The following is a 23,630-nucleotide window of genomic DNA, read 5'->3' as shown; positions in this document are numbered from 1 at the left end:
ATAGAAACGATGCTTGTGTTCACACCTTTAGAGAGCTCATAGAAGCAAGAAATATTTAAGTACTCATTGGAGTTCACGTGTTTGGGAGATTTCAGGGTTTAGAAAGAGATATCGGAATTCACACTACCCTTGAAGTTCTTAAGGCCAGAGAGCATACTGGGAGATATCCCACAATCCCACTCTCGGAGAAGTACCATAAATACAGCTCTAGTGAGCCACTAGAGAGAGTTATTTGGGAAACATTCTCAGGGGTCGGAGAGGAGCACTCTGGAAGGAAGCCCACAAGCCCTATCTTTGAGGCAAGAGAGATTCACTGTATCTTCTACCTTGGTGCTGGCTGGAGTCGGAAGGACAAACCTTTGGATTTGGAGACATTCAGGCGGAGCTCTTAGAACCAAGTGGAGAGACAGGCCTCTGGGCTAATCAGGCTATATTGAAGGACACAATAAAAGATCTGAACTTTTACCAGCTGGCTGCGATTTTGGAGTAATTATTTATTTCAACTGAGACTAAGGCTGCCTCAAGAAAACCTCCCCGAGAAACCTGGTCTCCCAGAGAGAACTATTATTATTATTTTAAAGAAGAAAAACATCCAACAGTTAGAAAGATTCTTTCTTTTAAGAGACCCTAAACTTTAAACTACAAGTTCTAAGTTCACTGTTCACTAATTCCCCTTTCTAAAAACAAGAAAGTTGACTCTAATAGAGAACCTCTATCTTTTTTGTATGATAACTAAATCCAGTATGGGTGGGATGTCTTGATGTGATATAGAGGATTTCCCAATTTATTTTTCAGACTACTCTCTTTTGCTCAACATTAGGAGGGTCCCATTTTATAACTTCTTAATGGAGATAATCCTTATTTTGTAACCACCCATGCTCATGTATCATTTCTGGCTCTTCTGGGGGATCAAAAGAAAGGCCTATCATCCAATGAAGTTTTATATTTAACTTTGCCTCTTCAGAGGGTTTGGATAACAGACTCTCTACAACTAAAGCCCTGGAGAAAGGAAGTATCTAAGATCATGAGAAAGATGTGAGGTTCCATTTACTGAAGGGGTCCATATCCTTTAGTAAATGGTTAATGGCTTGGAGCTCTGTCAAAATGTTTTTTCTTGCAGATTGGATAACTGTGACCCTACACAATTTTAATTATCAGTAAACTTTTCCTTATAGCTGAGCTGAATTTTTTCTCCCATTCACTATGCTTAGTTTTAACTTGTGGAACCACAAAGCTCTTAAAATTAAGTTTCCCCTATTTTTTTAATTCTTTTAGCTAAAATTTCCCAGGATTTTTAACTGATCCTTTCAAGACCTAGCTATAAAATTATAGCATCACTGGGTTGCAGCTTATCATCATCTCTCAAGAAATTTAGTAGCCATTGTATGCATTTTTAAAAATATTTTGACACAACAGATACCTCCCCAAGCACTTCATCAAAGTTCAATCTCTGAAAACAGCAAAACTGCCTAATAGTTTAATTTCAATTGACAGTAAATGTCTATGTCCACTTTTGAAACTTACTAATTTTTAAAAGGAAGAATATATGTCTTAACTATGGTAGTATAATATCAACAATGTCCACTCGATTTTTAGAGATGGTTGAAATCTAGGGAGACTTCACCAAAAGAGATCTGAATTCTCTCATAAAAAAGAAAAAATATGAAAAGGATTAATGAAATTTCAAAACATCAACTCAGATATTTTAATCTTTAAGAAAAAGTGTACAAAAAAATAAAATGAAGATCTGCTAAGGATAACTTAAGTAAATCTGGCGTTGAAAGGATAATACTTAACAAAATTAAGTTCTAATTATATACCACCGAAAGATAAACATTAACAGGTATCATAATAAAGGAATACCAATTAAGAATATAGGTATACCAAATAATATAGCAAATTGTAGATAAGGAAAGCTCTTCCAGAAGAAATAGAAAATTAATAGTAGATTTAAGAGCCTCCTATTAGAAAGATAAATCAAAGAGAAAAATATATAGAACATGAACATAAATAAAATGGATAGATCTTAATGAAAAGCTAAGAAATATATATATTTCCCCCCAAGCATACATAAAATGTTTATAAAATTGATCATAGCTTATTTTAAGACAAATTTAATTTTAAAAAAAATTTATATATAGCATCTATAAACATCAATTCAATAAAGTTACAGATAAATACTAATTAAAATCTGGTTTTGTTTCATTTTTTTCCTGTTAGAAAGAACATTTTGTGATAATCTTATTGACGACTCTTCTTATCCCCCTTAATTCACATAGTCAGGGGTAGTCAACACATTCTTTGCTTCTCATTGCTATTTCTAGATCCTCTTTCTGACTCTTTCACTAAATCATAACTTCTCTTTCTCTGAACTTCACACCATTCAATTATACTATTTGATCAAGTTCTTATTACCTACTGATGTAAAAAAGCACTTTTCTAGCTTCCTCAATTACTTCTGTATCTGTCTTAAAAGCTTCCTTTTCATCATTGAAGTAGAATAAAGTGAAATTTCCATACATGTAGTCATATGCATGTATTTTAATACTTTTCAGGCATGTGAAACTATGACTGCTTTTGGGGTTTTCTTGGCAAAAATACTGGACTGATTTGCCATTTCCTTCTCTAGCTCATTTAAAAGATGAGGAAACTGAGGCAAACAGGATTAAGTGACTTGCCCAGGATCACAGAACTAGTAAATATCTAATGCCAAATTTGAACTCAAGTCTTCCTGACTTTAGGTCCAATGCTCTATCTACTGTATTGCTTGGTTGTCCTACATAAGTGTATATATATATATATACATATATATACACACACACATATATATATATTTATGACCACTCAAAATTATTACCCTTCCATGATTAGTGGATTCTGAAATTCCCCTCTCTGATCATAGTCATCTATCTTTTAGCTTTCCCAATGCCTGATTTTCCAAAACTGCAGGCTCTCAACTCCATTTTATTTGCCTATTCAATCACCTCTCTCCTAGTTTCAATTTTCTCACTTTATAATTTTAACTTAGTTATTTTATCCATCTTTGAGTCTCTTATTCTTGCCATCAATCTCCAACCTTTATTTAGCCTGATAATTTGCCTTTTTTCTTTATTCTATTTCCAAGGTGCCAACTACTGCTAGAGGTAATTTCAAAATAATGTTGACTGGGTTCACCATAAATTCATGCTATCCAACCTCAAATGGATCCTCATCATTTCATGGCAATACTCTTACTTATATCCAGCCAGCTCCATTATATTCTCACATCAGGTACTACTAGCATTCTCTTTGCCACATGTGCAATATTAGCCCATATTTCTCCTCTTTCAGTAAACCAACTAATAATTATACTACTAGAATGGCATATGTGGCACTTCAAGGTTTGCAAATATTCCCATTTTATAGAAGAGGAAATTGAGGCAGTGGCTAAATGACTTGTCCAAGTTCCCACAGCTAGTAACTGTGACTCCATTTAAAATTGAGTTTTCCTGATTCCAGATCCAGTACTCTAGATCCATGAAGGTATCTCAACAAACATCACTTAAGCACTTTACTATGTTCCAAGCACTATGCTACGTAATAAAAACACAAAAAGAAAAAAGTTAAATACTTCCTTCAAAGAGAGAATCTCACTAGTGAAACCTCTTCTTCTTCTTTTTTTTTTTTTTTTTTTTTTTTTTTACAAAAAATCTGATGCTATTTTCTGGAAGCAACATCTCTACTGGAAAAAAAAAAATAGCTCAACAATCTTATATACTCATCCATCCTTTCCTTTACTTAGATGATAAATGGCTATATTATCTTCTTAGCCAAGCTAAACCTTCCAAATATGCATTTGCTCTCATTTCTCTCTCTCATCTCTGCTCTCATCTCTCCATTAGCTATTATCTTTCTGTCATTATCTTGCTTTTATTTCCTTGCTCTACTAACATGTTCAGATCTCCCCTAATCTTTAAAAAAATTCCTTAAATCTGCCATCTTAAGTTATTGACCTCTATCTCAACTTTTCATTGCTAATTTCCAAAAAGAATAGTTTATATTTATTGTTTCTACTTTCTTCTCACCAACTCAATCCTTAAACCCTAGAAATCTGACTTCCATGCCTAGCATTTGATTTAAAACTGTAATCTTAAAAAAAACAAATCTGGGAAGAGCCAAGATTGTGGAGAGAAACCAGGAAGTTGCCTGAGATCTCTCCTGTTTCCCTCAGAAATAAAGCTAAAACAAACCTCTAAATGGATTCCAGAGGGACAGAACTCACAAAAATTTGGAGTGAAATACTTTTTTCCAGTTTAAGATATCTTGGAAAGACTTCAAAGGAAGGACCTCACTTGGACATAGGGCAACTCCGTAGGCACCATGCTGAGAATGCAGTCAAAACACAGATTAGTAAAGGAAGCTCCTCCAATTCAAGTGTAGAAGGCAAATTGCAAGTTTAAACACCGGCACAAAAGGAACAATTAGATTAGGACAACTCAGGGCAGTGGGAAAGCCAGAAGCACATCTGGCCCTATCATAGAAAGCTAGTGAAAGGCCTTGGTCCCCCAGCAAAAGAAGCTTGGCGCCATCTCCCCAGTACATTAGGAGCACAACTCAATCTTAAAAATGAGTAACAAAACAAAATGAACCCTGATCTTAGAAAGTTGATATGGCAACAGGCAAACCTAGAAGAGGATAGCATTGGAAAAATGCCTACATGTGAAGCCTCAAAGGAGAATATGAGTTGGTCTCAAGCTCAAAAGGTTCTCTTGGAAGAATTCAAAAAGGATTTTAAAAATCAAATAAGAGAGGTAAAAGAAAAGTTGGGAAAAGAAATGAGAGCTATGCAAGAGAATTATGAAAAAAAAGTCAACAGCTTGGAAAAGGAAACAAAAATTGACTTTCTTCATTCAACAACCTCTTATAAAATTTGGTGAAATGGGGGAAAAAATACAAATGTATATGTACTGAAGAAAACAACTCCTTAAAAAATGGAATTGGCAAATTGGAAGAAAAAAATCCAGTGAACAAAACAACTCCTTTAAAAGTAAAGTTGGCCAAATGAAAAAGGAGGCAAAAAAGCTAATTGAAGAAAATAATTCACTAAAAGTTAAAACAAAGTGAATGACTAAATGTTTTAACATCAAGAATCTGTCAAAGAAAAAAATTTTTAATCAAAAGATAGGGGGAAAAAATGTAAACTAACTCACTGGAAAAACAACCAACATAGAAAATAGATCCAGGAGAGAGAAGTTAAAAATTGTTGGACTACCTGAAAGCATGATCAAAAAAAAAAAAAAAAAAGAGCTTGGACAATATCTTTCAAGAAGTCCAGGAAAATTTCCCTAATATCCAAGAACCAGAGAGTAAGACAGTCATTGAAAGAATCTACCAATCCCCTGAAGGAGACACCAAAATGAAAAACACCAAAATGAAAACTCCAAGGAATACTGTAGTTAATTTCTAGCATCATCATTTCAAGAAGAGGATACTACAAGCAACCAGAAAGAAACAACTCAAATATTGAGGAGCCACAGTCAGTATTACCCAGGATCTGGCAGCTTTCACATTACTACTACTACTAACTACTCCAGAAGTTTGCAAAGGAGCTTGTACTACAACCAAAAATCAACTACCCAGCAAAAATGAGCATTATCTTTTAGAGGAAAAGATGGAAATGTAATGAAATAGGGAGTTTTCAATCATTTCAAATGAAAAGACCAGAGCTGAACAGAAAACTTGATCTTTAAATATAAGATTCAAGAGAAACATTAAAAGATAAACAGGAAAGAAAAAAACAACAACAACATGATGTTTGAAAGTTAAACTTAAAACGTTAAACATCCTAACATAGGAAAATGATAGTTATAGTTCTTGAATTGTATCTTTGTTAAGGCAGTTAGAAAGGGTACACATTCACAGAAGTTGTGGGTATAAGTTGACTTTGATGAGAAGATATAAAAAAAACAATTAAGGAAAGGAGATTGTATTGGGAGAAAAGGAAAGAAGAGGTAAAATAGGGTAAATTATGTCACACGAAGAGACACAAAAGACCTTAGAGGGAAAGAAAAGACAGGGGAATAAGCATTGTTCAAACCTTAATCTCATCTGATTTGACTCAGAGGAAATAACATACACACCTCGTTGGATATAGAAATTTATCTTATTATACAGAGAAATAGAAGGAGAAGGGGGAAAAAAAAGGAAGAGGGAAGACTGATAGAAGGGAGGGCACAAATAGATATAAAAAAGAATAAGAAAAGGAGAATGGGGCTGATAGAAGGAAGAGAAGATTGAGGAAGTACCAAAACACTGGTGGGAGGGAAAAGGTGAAAGGAGAGAGAAAACTATAATCTGGGAAAAATAGGATAGAGGAAAGTACAGAGTTAGTAATCACAAATGTGAATCTGAATGGGATGAACTCTCTCATGAAACAGAAGCGAACAGCAGAGTACATTAAAAACCAAAACCCTATATAGCATGTTGTTTACAAGAAACATATTTGAAGCACAGATACATATAGAATGAGTAGATCAAACAACAAATCATAGAAAAAGTCAATTAATGTCATTCAAAAGAATGACAATAATGAGACATCCTAAAACCAATGGGATATAGGCAAAGTACTTAGAGGAAATTTTATATCTCTAGATAGTTATATGAATAAAATAGAAAACAAGGGGATCAATGAATTGGGCATGCAACTAAAACAACTACAAAGTTAACAAATTTTTAAAAGCCAATTAAATACCAAATTAATAATTCTGAAAATCAAAGGAGGGATTAATAAAATTGAAAGGAAAAAAATTACTAGACTAAAAAAAAAAAGAATTGGTTTTAGGGAAAAGCTCAAAAAAAAAAAAAACAGATTAACTTTTGGTTAATTTGATTAGAAAAAACAAAGAGGAAAGCCAAATTTATCAGTATCAAAAATAGAATGGGTGAACTTACCACAAACATGGAAGAAATTAAAGAAAAATTAAGAACTATTTTACCCAAATGTATGCCAATAAATCTGATAATATAATTGAAATGAATGAAAATTTACTGAAGCAATAAATTACCAAAATAAAGATTAACAGAAGAGTAAATAAAATACTTAAACTCCAATTGAGAAAAAAAAATTTAACATACCATCAATGTACTCACTAGGAAAAAAATCTTCAGAGCTAGATGAATTTATAAGTGAATTCTAGCAAACATTTAAAGAATAATTAATTCTAATTCTATAAACTATTTGGAAAAAAAAGGCAAAGAAGAAGTATACCAAATTCCATTAATGACATAAATATGATGCTTAATACCCAGATCAGGAAAAGCCAAAACACAGAAAGAAAATCAAAGACCAATTTCCCTAATGAATATTGATGAAAAAATCTTAAGTAAAATATTAAAGAAGAAATTACAGCAATTTACCACAAGGATAAAATACTATGACCAAGTGGGATTTGTACCAGGAATGCAGGGTTGCTTCATATAAGGAAAGTTATCAGCATAATGGACTATATCAATAACAAAACTAACAGAAACCATTATCTCATTAGATACGTTGAGATCTATTACATATAGATCTATTGAGAAGCCATTATCTCAATAGATACAGAAAAAGCATTTGATAAAATATCCACACCCATTTCTATTAAAAACAACACTAGAGTACAGTCTTTTGGATTTGAATTTTCTTGTGCACCATGATAAATGTGGAAACATGTTTAGAAGAATTGCACATGTTTAACTATTGTGGATTACTTACTCTCTAGGGGAGGGGAGTGGGGAAGAAAGAGGGTGAAAAATTTGGAACGTAAGGTTTTTCAAGGATGAATGTAGAAAACTATCTTTGCATATATTTTGAAAATAAAAAGCTATTATTTAAAAAATCACAGAACACTTTTCACACAAATAAAATATCAATTGCTCATGGGTAGGCTGAACTAATGTAATAAAAATGACAATTCTCCCTAAATTAATTAGCTTATTCAGTGCCGTACTGAACTGCCAAAAATTACTTTATAAAGTGTTGGTAGTTTCTCTTCTTTAAAATAATAAAGGTTCTTTCTGGGAGAGAGGTTTCTTGGGGAGGTTTTCTGGAGGGAGCTTTAGTTTGTTTCAGTTACAAGTAAATAATCACCCAAAATCACAGCCAGGTGATAAAAGTTCAGATCTTTTATTGTGTCCTTCAATATAGCCCGGTTAGTTCAGAGGCCTATCTCTCTGCTTAGTTCTAAGAGCTCCCTCCGAACGTCTCCAAATCCAAAGGTTTGTCCTTCAGACTCCAGCCAGCACCAAGGTGGAAGATGCAATGAATCTCTCTTGCCTTCGAGAGAAGGCTTGTGGGCTTCCTTCCAGAGTGCTCCTCTCCGACCCCTGGGAATGTTCCCAAGTAACTCTCTGGAGTGGCTCACTGGAATTGTATTTATGCTGAGTGTAAAAGGCTGACTCCGCCTTCTGGAGGCAGGGATTACGGGAGGTATGAATTCCGATATCTCTTTCTAAACCCTGAAATCTCCCAAACATGTGAACTCCAATGAGTACTTAAATATTTCTTGCTTCTATGAGCTCTCTAAAGGTGTGAACACAAGCATAGTTTCTATCACTTATACTTAGTGCCTTGTTTCAAGTTCTGGCCCAAAATATCTCCTTCTAAGCTCAAATCAATCATAATGAACCATGCTAAATTAGATAATTATTGTCTCTATCAACTCTAATGGCTTAACAGCTTGTAAAGATTCCAACAATAAAGTTAGAAAAAAGAATAACAAAATTCATCTGGAAGAACAAAATGTCAAGAATATCAATGGATTTCATGAAAAATTGCAAAGGAAGGTGACCTACCCATATCAAACCTAAAACTATACTGTAAAGTGGTAGTCAGCACAACCATTTGGCACTGGCTAAGAAATAGTGGATCAGCAGGTCAGGTACACAAGACAAAATAGTCAATGAGTATAGTAATCTTGTGTTTGATAAACCCAAAGACTCTTTTTGGGGTTAAGAATTCACTATTTGGCTGGCAGCCAGTTGGTGTAGTAGGTAGAGCACCAGCCCTGAAGTCAGCCTGAGTTCAAATCTGATCTCTGACACTTAACACTTCCTAGCTGTGTGACTATGAGCAAGTCACTTAATCCTAATTGCCTCACGGGAAAAAAAAAAGGATTTACTATTTGACAAAAATTGTTGGGAAAATTGGAAAATAGCATGGCAGAAATTAGGCGTAGACCAACAATCTCACACTCTATATCAAGAAAAGGTTGAAATGCATTCAAGATTTAGATATAATGGATGATACTATAAGCAAATTAGGAGAGCAAGGGATAGTATACCTGTCAGATCTTTGGAGAAGGGAGGAATTTATGACCAACTTGAGTTAGAGAACATTATAAAATGCAAATATATAATTTTGATTATACTATATGAAAAAGTTTTTGCATTAACAAAACCAATGCAGCCAGAATTAGAAGAGAAGCAGAAAGCTGAGGAACAATTTGTACAGTCAGTGTTTCTGATAAAGGTCTCATTTCTAAAATATAGAGAGGAAAAAAAAATAGAGAGAACTGAGTCAAATTTATTAGAATATGAATCACTCCCCAAATGATAATGGTCAAGAGATATGAAGTGGATAGAGCACCAGCCCTGAAGTCAGGAGGACATGAGTTCAAATCTGACTTCAGACATTTAACACTTCCTAGCTGTGTGACCCTGGGCAAGTCACTTAACCCCAATTGTTTCAGCAAAAAAAAAAAAAAAAAAAAAAGAAAGAAAGAAAGAAAGAAAGAAAGAAGGAAAAAAGAGATATGAACAATTTTAGTTGAAGAAATTAAAGCCATCTATAGTCACATGAAAAAATGCTCTATATCATTATTGATTAAAGATATGAAAATTAAGACAACTGAAGTAACCACCTCACATCTATCAGATTGGCTAAGATGACAGAAAAAGATAATAATAAATGTTGGAAGACAGGTGAGAAAACTGGGACATTAATGCATTGTTGGTGGAGTTGTGAGCTAATCCAGCCATTCTGGAAAACAATTTAGCACTATGCCGAAAGAGATATCAAACTGTGCATACCCTTTGATCCAGCAGTGTCTCTACTAGGTCTATATCCCATAAAAGAAAGAAAAGGATCGACATGTGCAAAAATATTTGTAGCAGCCCTTTTTGTAGTGGGAAGGAACTGGAAACTGAGTAAATGCCTCTCAGTTGGGGAATGACTAAATGTGGATTAAGGCATATTTTCACTTTTTTTGTTGTTTCCTTTTTCTTTCTCATATCTTTTTTCCTTTTGTTCTGATTTCTCTTTCCCAATATGACAAATATGGAAATATGTTTAAAATTGTTGTATATGCATAACCTGTATCAGACTGTTTGCTGCCTATAAGGAGGAGATAAGGGAGGGTGAGAAAATTTGGAACTCAAAATCTTACAAAAATGAATGTTAATATTTGAATTACTTGCCACCCTAGGGGAGAGGGTGGGGGGAAGGGGAGGAGAAAAAAATATTGGAACACAAGGTTTTGCAAGGGTGAATGTTGAAAATTATCTATGCATATGTTTTGAAAATTAAAAGCTTTATAAAAATGAATCTTAAAACTATCTTTAGACACAATTGGAAAAATAAAACTGAGGAAAAAATAGAGAATAAATTGTTATGGGTTTCCATTTTTCTTTTCTGCAATTCAACATATTGAATATCACTTGTTTCTTGATATCTTCTACCTCTTGGCTTCTGTGATATTTTTTGTCTCTTAGTTCCCCTCATTGCTGTCTTACTACTGTTTCTCAATTATTCTCAATGTTGGCCTTGAATTTATCTTCATGTCGATGTCCTTTAAATTTCTCCCTTTCGGGTCACTTTTCTTTTCAATTCCCATGACTTCATTTATCATTTCAATGAAGATGATTCTCCTAAACTCCCTACAATAAAGTAAGGTCAATAATCACTTACTGTGTGCCAAGTACTACCTTAGTAATAAGAATACAAAGAGAAGCAAAGTTCTTAAAGAATCACAGTTTAAAAGGAGATGCAACATTCAAACAACTATGTGATTGAATAGAAATAAGCAATAGAAAGAGAAAGAACTAAAATTAAGAGAGACAAAAAAAAGCTTTCTTACAAAGTAGTTTTACAAAGAAGGCAGGAAAAAAAAAAGGCAGGGAAACCAGGAAGTAAAGATGAAGGCGGAGAAAATTCTAAACATAGAGAAAGTCAGTGAAAATACATGGAGTTGGAAGATGGAATTCAAGGAACAAAAGGAAGACCAGTGTCATAGAACTGCAGAGTACTGGGCAAATGGGGAAAATAAAATATAAGACTGGAAAGATAGGAAGAAAACAGTTTAAGAAGAACTTTGAATAATAGAGGAGTTCATATTTAATGCTAGAGATACTTAAGAAGTCCCACTGGAGTTTGCTGAATAGAGGAGAAACAATCAAATCTGTACTTTGGGAAAAATCACTTTGATGGTTGAGTGGAAAATGGACTTTGGGGGAAGGAAGAAACTTTGAGGCAAGGAGACCAACTAGAAGGTTACTATGGTAGTCTAGACATAAGGTGATGAGTGCTAGTGCTAGTGCTAGTGTAAGAGAAGAGAGGGTACATGTAAGAGATGTTACAAAGGTAAAATTGATAGGACTTGTCAAAAGATTTTGTGGGTGATTGGGGGGAGTGAGAAATAGAGTTGTTGAGGTTGGGTAAGGGAAAGTTTGGAGTCACAGACCAGTGTTGGGAGGTCTGAATGTGGATGATTTGCAGGCTTGAATCCATCTCCAAGTCAAGGGGCAAAGTTTATTGTAATTGTAATGCCATTACAAGTGGGCTAAGTTCCAAAAGAAATTAGCAAGGAAACAGAAGCAAAGAGACACCTTTATCCAGCTTTAAAATCTGGATATTATTGATATCCTATCATTGATATGCTAATTCTATAAGGAGTGGTCTCCAGAATTTGGTTCTCACTGACCAAAGTTATCTGACAGTTAGCAATGAACTAAAGAATGGTCTATTCACTACTGTCCCAAGAGTTTGATCCATGAGACTATCCTGAGGCCAGAAGCTATCTGATTGAGGAGTGGTCTATTAAGAACCAGACTCTTAGATTGGGTGTGTGTAGAGGGCTGAAACTATTGAATTCAATGCACTGAGGTCAGGACTGCCCAGTGCTTGAGGCTAACTACTGATTGGACAATACTCTATGGGCATATGCTTTCCACTATCCGTACTGGCTCAATGATTGGTGTATAGAGGACTGTAGGAGGGACTAGGGAGTGGAGTAAAGCTAGCCAGGTACACACTCTCCTCGGTAGACGAGAGGGAGAAGGCGGTTGCAGAGAATCTGCTTGCATCCTGTTCAATCTTGCGTCTAAAACCAAGAATTAAGGACTTTTGCTTATCCTGACTCGAGCTGATTCTGGATGTCCGATGCTAGCGCGGACATTACAGGTGTGGGAGTTTCCTAAGGCAGATTCTAAAGCCAGAAGATTTAGGATTTATTTACTTGTTAAAACAGAAGCCTCCCCCCACCAAAATCAGAGTGAAGAATTGAGGATGGCACCTAGATTATGATAGCACCCTCACTAGTAACAGAGAAGTTAATAAGGGAAAAAGGCTTAAAGGAAAAGTATTTGATTTCAGTTTTAAACATGTTGAGTTTTAATTGTACCCAGGACATGTAAAGAAGTCCAAATTAAGTTTAAGATGCCCAATAGGCATTTAGAGATATTATTTTGGAAATCAGGAAAGAGGCCTCAGCTGGATAAATAGTTGTGAGAATCATCTGCATGATTCAGATCCATGGGGGATGATCAGATGAGATCATGAGATCATGATGAGATCAGCAGAAGAAATCATACAGGAGAAAATTACCCAGAATAGAACTGGGTGAACATTGGCACTTTCATTTTGGAAAGAGGATTTGACTTTTATTTCTGTCCTGGATCTACTTCTGATATTGAATATCAATATGATACATTAGCTGCCTTCTTTCACTGGTACACCTGACAAAAAGTCAGGAAGTGGGGGAGGGAGTTGGGGGAAAGATAAAGAGTTGTTTTAGATATGCTGAGTTTGAGTTGTCTAAGGATATATGCAGTTTGAGAAGTTAAACAGTCATCTAGATGTGCTAGTGTGGAGGTCAGGAGAAAGGCTGTGGCAAGAAAAGAACTGAGAATCATCTGTACAAACATGATCATAGTATCTGTGAGAGTTGATGAGATCACCAAGCAAAATTGCATAAAGGGAGATGAGAAAAGGAGACAGACCTGGGAATACAGAAGTAATTTGTATGAAGATGCAGCAAAGGAGACAAAAAAAAAAAAAAAAAAAAAAAAAAAAAAAAAAAAAAAAAAAGGAGCAGTTAAATAGCTAGGAGAAAAACTGAGACAGCACTGACACAAAAACCTGGAGAAAAAGAGAGTAACAAGGAGAAAAAGGTAATCAATAATGTCAAAAGTTGAAAAGAGGTCAAGGAGGATGAGGACTGAGAAAGGGCCATTTTCTGGCAAAATAACTGTTAACTCTGGAAAGAACAGTTTTTAATAGCTAAAACAAGAAATAGAGGCATTATTATAGATGGCTTTCTCAAGGATTTTAGTTACTAAAGGGAGAAGAGACATTAATAACTAGTAGAGATGGGCAGATCAAGTAAAGGTCTTCTGAGCACAAGGAAAATATACCCAGTTTGGAAGCTGTGCAGAAACAGCAAAAAGACAGTGAGAGACTCAAGATAAAGGGTAGAGATTGTAAAGGGGATGATCTGCTAGAAATGGGATGGAATGAAAGGGAGCTTGAATGGCAGCTCCGGGATCCAAAATCACTGGAGCCGGCAAGGTAGGGTAGGTGGGAATTTGTTAACATAATTGAAGAAAGAGTTCAAGTAACTTATCAACATCCCTAGAGGTTTGGCCTCTGCGTATAGTCCTCTCAAGACTTTAGGCACTGCAGTATAGCTGGAAAGGGGGGTGCCACTTGGGTGGCAGATTCTGAAGAGGGAGTTCAATGAAATGATACTTCTTTCCTTCTCTGGAAGACAGGTATATGCAGATTGTCTATGGAGAGGTTTTGATGGAATGGTATTTTTCTCCTTCCCAGGAAAGCAGGCTAGTGGAGGAGACTGGCAGAGGGAGCACAATAGAATGACTTCTCTCTCTGGTAGATGAACTGACTGAATGTTTTTGTACTTCCTGGAAAGATGATGAAATGGAGCTTTCCTCCTTCCCCAAAGGAAGGGTTGATCAGATCCCTTGCTCTGGAGTTAATCTAACTACAATGATTTCCTGGAATTATGAGAATGGAAGTCAAACTACCTGATGGCCATTCTTACTTAGAATTCATCCTTTACTTCAAAATTATCCATTTCTCTCAACTTTCCTATTTCTTTTCTTTCTTTCTTTTTTTTCTAAACTGATTATTTACTTTTGGGGGTTAAGTGACTTGCCCAGGGTGTCACACGTCTAAGAAGTGTTAAGTGTTTGAGGCCAGATTTGAACTCAGGTCCTCCTGACTTCAGGACTAGTGCTTGATCTACTGTGCCACCTAGCTGCTTTTCCTATTTCCTTTTACTACACTACCATCTTTCTCAGTTACTCAAGTTCATGACCTTCAACTGTGGTATGTATTTGTGATGGAATATTATTGTTCAATGGAAAATGATAAGCAAGATGCTCTCAGAAAAAAATACTCCTTTTTTTTCAAGGCCACTTCCAGATAATACCTCTATACCAATATATTTCTGTTATAATAAATCAAGAAGCTCTTTCTTTTGAGTTCATTCTATCCCAATCAAAATCATGATGGCTAATATCTAATAGCTACCAGGATATTCTCTCAGCTGCCTCAAAGATCTCAATGAGTTTAGTACTTGGTTTATGTAGTCTTTGTTTCTCAACTCTTATCATCATACTAGGGAACTTCAATGTATGTGCTGATGTTGTCTCAAATATCCTAATATCCCAGTTTCTCAAACTACACAAATCCCATAACTACTATTTCATCTTAGTTGTGGTCATACCCTTGAACTTGCTATCACTCTCAAATGTTTTACTTCCATGTTTAAAAACTCTGGGATTCTTTTTCTCTGCCCATAACTTTTTACTGTTTTGTCTTTCCCTTACCTTACTATCTTAAAAACTCTGGGATTCTTTTTCTCAGCCCATAACTTTTTACTGTTTTGTCTTTCCCTTACCTTACTATCTCTAACTCTATTGGTTTTCCTTACCATGACCTCTAATCTCTCCATCCTTCATCACTTCTTTCTTAGGAAGGGGGGTAATCACATTCTGGTTACCCTTTTTTCCTTTCCCAATTTTGATCCCTTGGTAAACAAATTCTATCTTCTACTTTTGAATCCATTTTCCCCTTGTTCAATGGCAGCTTTATGCCTTGCCAAAACTTAATTCTATATTCTTCTTCATCTATTCAAATGCTACCTAATGGAACTAAAGGAGGTCATGAAACAATGTTGACTGGGTATATTAAAATCTGTTATTTAATTTCAATTGGCTCTTCACTTTTGTATAGAAATCCACAATTCTACCCTTTCCTGCTCAATTTTTTAAAGCACTCGACTCAGCAATTCCAAACCACCTCTTCTTTGTCTATAAAATACTTCCTCCTGATTATCCTCTTAGCTGAGGATTTTTGACTTGTCTTTCATCAAAAAATTGAAGTTATCAAATTCCTTTTTCTCTTCATATCAAACACTGTCCTTCACTGTAGTTACTGAGGAAGAGGTTACCTTCCTCCAAGGCCAAGCCCTCTACCATGACCTTATTCCTTCCCATATTCTCCAGATTATCTCTAGTTTTCATATCTCTCTCTCTCTCTCTTTCTCTCTCTCTCTCTCTCTCTCTCTCTCTCTCTCTCTCTCTCTCTCTTTCACATGCTTTAATTTACAGTCTTACACTGTTTCCTCTCTCCCTCCTCCTACCTACAAAAATATGCAATCTGCAATCCTTAAAAAAAATGTTTTAAGCACTATAACTCAATAATCCAGTGTGAAATAAACTAAAAATATATAAATTACATAGGAAAAAACTATTGATAAGCAGTTAGGAAAACAGTCTGACAGAAATAAGATTTAGACCAATATTTTATACCAGGAGATCAAACTCAAATAGGATCCTTGCTGAGGGTAACATTGTTTAGAAAATACAAATTAACATCTCTCTTGAATTATATTTTTATATACTTGCCAATTAAATTTTAATCTAATTCTAGTGTTTGACACTGTTGAGATCTGGGAGTACTGGACTCCCAAAGTATGTTGGGGTTATGGGTCAATGTTGTGAGATGTCTCAAAAGAATTTGTCGGCATAAACTCCCAAATCAAGGGATAAAGATTTTATTATGCTGCTAAGTTCGAGCTAAATTCCAAAAGAAGTTAGCTGACAAACTCTATAAAGGAGTTAGTTCACTATAACCATTGAATGATAAACTAAATACATAGTGAAGTTAGCTACTGTGACACTTAGCAAATGGACTAATCCCCAAAAGGAGTTAACTAGGACCTACATTATAAGTAGATCTTTTATAGGGAAAAAATAACCTGGTTTTTTTATTTGATGCATTTAAGATAGGTTTATCAGAGACTTCCACTTGGGTTGGGACTGTAATCAAAAGTCCAGTAGAATAAAAATTCTATTTAAAAACAAAAGATCCACATAAGAACTAAATGATCCTCTCAGTGTTCCCCCTCCCTAACTTGCTTCAGGGTGTAGTTAGGCTTCTAGATTGTTCCAGATTCAGGATTTATCTGCTAACAACCACTTGGCTATCCAGGGCCTCCTCAATACCCCTGTCTTACACTACTTTCTATAACAAATTCAGAATGGATAGGTTCACTATTAAAGACTATTAATTAAAATTAGAAAGAAAGCTACTAGTAGAAAACATATTCTTAACCTAGCAAGAGCTATTACAACACATAAAATATGTGATTATATGAAACTGAAAAATTTCTGTATAAACAAAATTAATTCACATAGGATAAGAAAAATGGTTGAATGGAAGAAAATCTTTGCATCAAATTTTTGAGATAAATCAACAAATGTTTATTAAGTACTTACTATGTTCCAGGCATTGTACTAAATGAAAAATAACATGATTTCTCCTTTAAAGAAGTTTACATTCCTTTTATAAAAATTAAAGTTTATTTTATTTTCAGGTGCAAATTGTCTTCCTCCTATCTTATCCCCACCTCTCACTTTCAAACCCCTTCAATGAGAAAACAAGAAAAAAGTGATCTACAAACTTACATTGATATGTCCACTCCTATTCCTTCTAATCAGAGTCTACCTTCCCACTATGTTAAAACAAATATCATGCTATATTATGAGTCTTCTGAAATTGTGATTGGTCACTGTATTGATCACGGTTCAAAGTCTTTCAAAGTTGTCTTTATAGCATGGTTACTGCATAAATTGTTTTTATTGTATAGATTATTATTAGACCTACTCATTTCACTTTGCATCAGTTCATATATATCTTCCCAAGTTTTTCTGAAATCATCTCTTTAATCATAGCATAATAATATTACATGATGATGTGAATCCTCAACAAGCTTATTCCCAGGAATTGTTAAAACAATTCCCAGATTGCCCTGTTTAAAATAATGAGAGGTCAAGACTCTTCTCACTCAGTCTCTATTTTCTCAGTGGCATGAGGCAAAACTCTTAAAAATCAGCCCATTTGGTTTTCCAATCTCTGAGAAAGTTTAGTTAGTATCTTTAAAAGAATTGCTCATTGAGTGTGACTGTCTTCTCTTTTGTATCTGCTCGAGACCATGAAGCTATTCATGTTAACTAAATAGCAAATCTTTATAACCTGTGATAGATAGCTTGTCATGGTTATTCCATGTCGTGAACCAAAACTCTATTATACTATTTTTATCTAATATTCTTTTATAATCTATTGCTCGCCCAAATCTATTTCTATTTACCACTGCTGGTGCCTATTTTATTACTTCAAACACATTTATTTATCAGAACTTGTTCGGCCATTACCTGAATAAAAAACATCTTCTCAGTTTCAAATTCTTTACCAGCACAAAAAAACAAATAAACAAAAAAAACTGCTATGAATATTTTTTTGTACATTTGGGTTCCTCTTCTCTTTTTTCTGATCTCTTTGGGATATTACTGAATAAAAGGATTTGCATAGTTTAATTGCTTTTGGTTACAAACTGTTTTCTAGTAAGACTGGGCAAGTTCACAATTCCATTAATATATTAATGTACCTGTGTTCCCAATGCTCCTTTAGCATCTTGTTATTTTCCTTTTTTATCTTTGCAGTCTTATGCATATGAGGTGTAACTTCAGAGTTATTTTAATTTACATTTGTAATTCCCAGTGGTTTAGTACATTTTTTTCATGTGGCTACTGATAGTTTGGATTTTTTCCTTGGAAAATTGTTTATACATATCTTCTGACTATTTACCAAATGGGGAATGGTAGAGCTCACATTATAATGCAAAAGACAACATGTATACAATTATGTACATACAATATATATATAAAATAAAGGGAAGGTAATCTCAGAGGGAAGTTACTAACAATTTAAGGGACAGGAAAAATAATCTGCAGAAATTATGTTTTCAGCTGAGTCCTGAGGAAAATTAGGAAAAAGAAGGAAAGAATTCCAGGGTTAGGTGATAGTCATGTATTGGGTTGAGAATGGATTGTGAAAAGATTGGAAGGATTAGGTTATGAAAGACTTTAAAAGTCATATAGACACTTTTATATTTGATTTTGAAAGTTATAGTGTTGTGCCACAGTTGTCTTTTAATGTCCTGACCCAGTTTCTGTAATAGTTCTATTCAGTTACTTTGCCTCAGGTTATAACCATTCCCTCTTAAAGTTAGGATAAAGGTCTTATATCTTAGATCTTAGACTATAATCATTCCCTCATAATGTTTGATGAGATAAAGGTCTTTATTCATTTTAGGCATCATTAGATTATCAGGAGCCTCTCCAGTACCTCCCATTATGTCATCCTAGGTGCCTCCCCCCATTAGGTCATCCCCATCCAGGTACCTCCCCCATTATGTCTTGTTACCCTATAAAAGAATCTTGTATCTGACATTGACTGCAGGATTCTTTGAGACTATAATCTCATTGAGCCCTGGGACCAACCATGGATCCATTTGGTACCAGTAAATCTCTCCATTAAATAAATTATTCTCAAATCTCTATCTTGCTCAGTTTCTCCAGCATTATAATAGGAAGGCAAAGGAGTTTATTGATTATGGAAGTGACAACGGTCAGAATTGTGTTTTAGAAGGATCAACGTGACATTGGTGGGGCAGGGTGAAATAAAAGCTATTGCAATAGCTCAAGCATGAGTTTAAGAGGGAATGCACTAGGATGACGGCAATATCATCAGAGAGAGAAAAGGCCTATAGGAAAGATGTTGCAAACATAAAAAACAATGATACACATTTGCAAGAGATAGGAGAGGGTGAGTCTGGAAGTGGCACTGGAGAACAAGGAATATTCTGACTTATATAGGTGAAGGGAAATGAAGACTTTACACTGGATAAGGTCTAAGGGTTTGGATGCCTGAAAAGTTTATTTGTTTAGAAAGTAGGGAGTTGGAACTTCAGAGAACAACCGGCACCTATAGGAGTGGCCCAAATGGACCCAAGAATGAGATTCCCACATAAATATAGGAAAAAAACAAAAATAAGGTATAGATCAGGATAGGTAGGAAGGTACCATCCCATGGGGCAGAATGTTCTCTGATAACCAGCATTAATTACCATTGTTTTGAGAGAAGCACAATGGAAAAAGAGTAAGCCCCATAAAAGAATGGAAGTACCAAGAGGGCAGAGCTTAGAAAGAAACCCTTAGAAAATTGAAGAATACAGAGAAAACTGAAAGACCATATGATAATAGGGGTCATAAATAAAAGAATTAGAGTCTTTAGCTGGGATAGGGAATGGTCAAATCAGGCCTACAAAATCATTTGCTAAGGCAACTTAGCTGAAAGCTAAGTATAGGTACAACAACCTCCCACTGCTTGAGTTCTATAAATTGATAATTTTGTATGGCCTGTGAGTGATGTTATAAATACCCAAATGACCCTTGGCAGAAAAAAAGTCCCCAAACAGAAAGAGAACATGGATAATGAAGAGTGAAAAATTCTTTTGCAAAAGGAACACAAAAAAATTAAACTAAAAAAGCAAACAAACCCTAATGAACAGAATTAGCTAAAGGGGAAGAGAAGGAAAATCTAACTAAGAGGAAAAAAGAATAGATGGAAATATATAACAGATAAAAGCAGGAGAGAACAAAACCCTAAAAGGAAACACATAAAAAGAAACATCAAGGATAAAAAGAAGAGAGCCTGTGGGAACAAGACCACTTGAAAAACTATATTAAAGTAACTGAAAGAACATAATACTGTGATAACAGCAGAAAAGGGGAGGAAATCATAACTTGGGGAGAGAACCCTAAAAGAGATGGAGAGAAATATAACCTAAAGAGAGATGGAGGAATTATATAGCTTAAGTTCCTTTTTAAAATCTCAAGTGCATTTTATTTTTTCAAATTATAAATGTATTTATTCATTTTATTAAGACTTTGTGTTCCAAATTGTCCCTCCCTTCCTTACCTCTCCCTTTCCCATGACAGCAAGCAATCTAATATAGGTTAAACATGTACAAACATATTTCCATATTTGTCATATTGTGCAAGAAAAATCAGACCAAAAGGGAAAAAAAAACCACAAGAAAAAAAAAAACAAGCAAGCAAATAATAAAAGGTGAAAATACTGTTTCGATCCATATTCAGCTCATGGTTCTCTCTCTGGATTTTGAATCCAAATATGTGAGCAAAGTGAAATTAGCAGAACCAGGAGAAGACACAGTAACAGCAATATTATATGGCTTAGCTAGTTTCAGTAATACAATGATCCAAGACAATTCCAAAGGATTTAGGATGAAAAATGCTATACAAAATGATAGAAGCTGAATGCATATTGAAGTCTACTTTTTAAACTTTATTGTTACCAGGGATTTGGGGACTGCTTTTCTTTTGTAACTTGGCTAATAATGAAACGTTTTGTGTGACTGCACATGTATAATCTAAATAAAATTGCTTGTCCTCTCAAAGAAGAGAAGGGGAGGAAGGGAGGCTGAGAATTTGAAACTCAAAATAAAAACAAACAAAAAACAAAAGGAATTTTGGGGCAGGTAGGCGGTGCAGCATGCAGGACAGTCTTTGCATAAGCATGGAGGTGAAAAATAGAATCTCATGTATGGATTGGCATTAAGTAGACCAGACTGACTGGAGCACAGAAAGCATTAGGTGGAGTTAAGCTCTAGCCTGCCTATGGATAGATTTAAATGTCATTAGAAATTGCGCTTTATCAGGCAAATAGGGATTTACTGAAGCTTCTTATAGATGAGTAACATCATTGGATCTGTACTTTAGGAATATCAATTTATTGACTCTGTGGAAAATGTATGGAAAGGGGGAAAGGTTGGATGAAAACAAATTAGGAGACTATTGCAATGATTTAAAGAAGAGATGATAAATGTCTGAAGTAGGGTAATTGGGATGTCAGTGTAGAGAAAAGTATAAATGGGAAAGGTATTGAAGTAGACAGATAAGACCTGACAACTAATTTGATACAGAGGAGGGCTGGTGAATGAGAAAGAAGAATTGAAGATGACTCAAAGGTAGTAAATCTGGGTAGCTAGAAAACCAATGGTGCTTTCCCAGAAATGGGGAAATTAGGTGGCAGAATGGATTCATAAGAATATCAAGCAATAGAAAGAGAACCTCAGACAAATCAAGACTCACATAAGGATCAGGACATGGAGGGTGCTCCTGCAGACTGAGAAAGTTTGACCAAAGAGGAAAAAAACAGAAGAGAGTAGTATCACAAAAACTCAGAAAGAAAAAAGCCATAAAAAGAGTGGGGAGATCTAGGGGAGGAAGTTGGGGGAAGGAGGGGAAATTTTGGAACAGAAGGTTTTGCAAAGGGTAAATGTTGAAAAACTACCCGTGTATATGTTTTGTAAATAAAAAGTTATAATAAATTAAATAAAAAAAAAAAAGAGTAGGGAAGAGGGTCAACAGTGTCAAAAGTTGCAGAGGCCAAAAAGAATGAGAAATGCCTGGCACAGAGGATACATGGTGTATTTAAGTGTTTGATGACTTGTAGAAAAGGTCACTGAATTAATAAAAAAAATCATTAATGACCTTGTAGAAAAGATTAAGAGGAGTTGTAGGAACAAAAATTAAATTTCTTATTCTAAGTCACCCTCCATACAGTTGCTAAAATTACTGTGCAGATCAGATGTCACCTGACACTTCTCTCACAATGAGTACGATATGAAAACCTGGAGCTTTTTTTATGAGTTTAACTTTGAAATGAAGAAAAACTAGGAAACCAGTGCATATTTGTAGGCCATAGCAGTGGGTAAGGAAAGGGTTCTCATCAAACTTTCAGAACTGTTCATCCACTTTTGGTGCACTGAACCATCAGCTGTGGCTCCAAGAAGTTATAACATGTGCAGCAGTCATACCCCAGAAAACTGTCTAGCAGACAGGCTAACCAAGATTGAGGGTAACCAATAGGCCTCAAACTTGTTAGTCTGTTAGGGGGAATCTCTACCTCAAGCATATGAAAACTCCCCCCAGCAGAATGTGAGGATAAGAACAATTTGTTCCAATGGCCCTGAAGAATGGAGAAACAGGCATATTGGAGCCTTTTAGCATTTAAAGCTCAGTCAGACATCAAAGACACCACAGCTATCCACTGCATCTTGGGCCATTTCCAGTCATATTGACTTTTGTCCTGACACTGGACTTCAATGATTCAAGAAGAGAAAGTGAGGGAAACATCTTTGTGCAACTCTGCCTCATTTAAATCCAACTCATGTGCAAGCCAAGACCTCACCCATGATATCATCAGTCTTCTTTGACAAACGATGAATGAACAAGATTCTCCATCCTAAAGTCAAAGAATGGATAACAAGAAGAGGTTGAAAATTAGGGAGGGAAAAGGGAAGATTGAAGGAATAAGTTCATGGAGGAGATGGGAAGGTATGGGTTCAAAAACCTAAGTAGAAGGGTAAGTGTTGGCTGAGGTTTGGTTATAAGGCATTGAGGATAATATTGTAAAGATCATTATGTTTCATATAATATTAATATGCATATTAATATTGTTATCATTAGAAAATAATTTCATAGTGCAATGGGCAGTAATGTTTGAATTCAAAAGACCAGTGTTTTAATGACCAGTGTTTTAATTATTGCTGTACTTAAATGTTACTTTTTGTATGCTGTAGAGTTGACTTTTCTACTTTGAATTTTAAACCATAAAATCTGAGAAATCCCATGAAAAGGATTTAAAGTATATTTCGGTCTATTCAGGACCATCTATCCATCTAGTGTCTCCACTTCTTCCTTTATTCTTAATCCTTTGTAATCAGGCTTTCAAATTCTCCAAAGTTAGAATGAACAGTCTTCTAATTGTCAAATCTAATGGTCTTTTCTTAAATTTTCACCCTCCTTGATCCCTGTAATATTTGATACCACCAACTAATATCTCATAAATACTCTCTATTCTCATGGCATTTCTTAATTCTCCTTTTACTTTTCTGATCTCTCTTCAGCCTCTTTTGCTAATTTATCATCTCTGTCATGCCCAT

General features: G+C 35.0%; 1 protein-coding gene across 3 annotated transcripts in view; it reads right to left on the bottom strand.

Annotated features, from left to right (window-relative positions):
- The window catches only part of LOC100922483 (zinc finger protein 24), a 39,856-nt gene that overhangs the window by 13,702 nt on the left and 2,524 nt on the right, over positions 1-23,630 (bottom strand). The window lies entirely within an intron of this gene.

The sequence above is a fragment of the Sarcophilus harrisii genome, chromosome 4 (genome assembly GCF_902635505.1).
Source record: "Sarcophilus harrisii chromosome 4, mSarHar1.11, whole genome shotgun sequence".
In the NCBI taxonomy this organism is placed as follows: domain Eukaryota; kingdom Metazoa; phylum Chordata; class Mammalia; order Dasyuromorphia; family Dasyuridae; genus Sarcophilus; species Sarcophilus harrisii.
Note: the sequence above shows the minus strand (reverse complement) of the source record. Positions and strands in the feature narration are given on the sequence as shown.